The following is a 499-nucleotide window of genomic DNA, read 5'->3' as shown; positions in this document are numbered from 1 at the left end:
TCAAGGGCAACATGAAAAATGCACACACGCGCACGAGGAAGACCAAACAATTATTGTCTCAAAAATCACTGCACTGTATGTACATGAATTAATAACGTCAAGGTTTCAACCACGCGACCATAGAAACACAAAACAGACACACATATATACTTGTACATCTACATACACAGGAATAATACATTTGCAGGACCGTGTGAGTCATATGTAGGAAGAGATGTAAATACAGCTTTACTTCTCAAAACGTTGGAATTATCTTTACGTATGACCTGTGAATTTTCAGGGGTATGTGTTTGTGTGTATTCTTCCCTACTGAAATTATGAGAGATTGGGTGTTAAAGCTAATACTAGGGTCTTGTTTATAGTTTTAATTATAGTTTTAATTGTAATCTACTTATAGTTTTAATTAGTTGTGTCGTGCTACGCTTTGCTCCAAAAAGCTTGGAAATTATACATGAAAGTCTCCAATTTCTACAGCGCCCATACACATTCACGCAAAACA

This window comes from Penaeus monodon, chromosome 34 (genome assembly GCF_015228065.2).
Source record: "Penaeus monodon isolate SGIC_2016 chromosome 34, NSTDA_Pmon_1, whole genome shotgun sequence".
Classification (NCBI taxonomy): domain Eukaryota; kingdom Metazoa; phylum Arthropoda; class Malacostraca; order Decapoda; family Penaeidae; genus Penaeus; species Penaeus monodon.
This window is presented reverse-complemented; position numbering follows the sequence as displayed.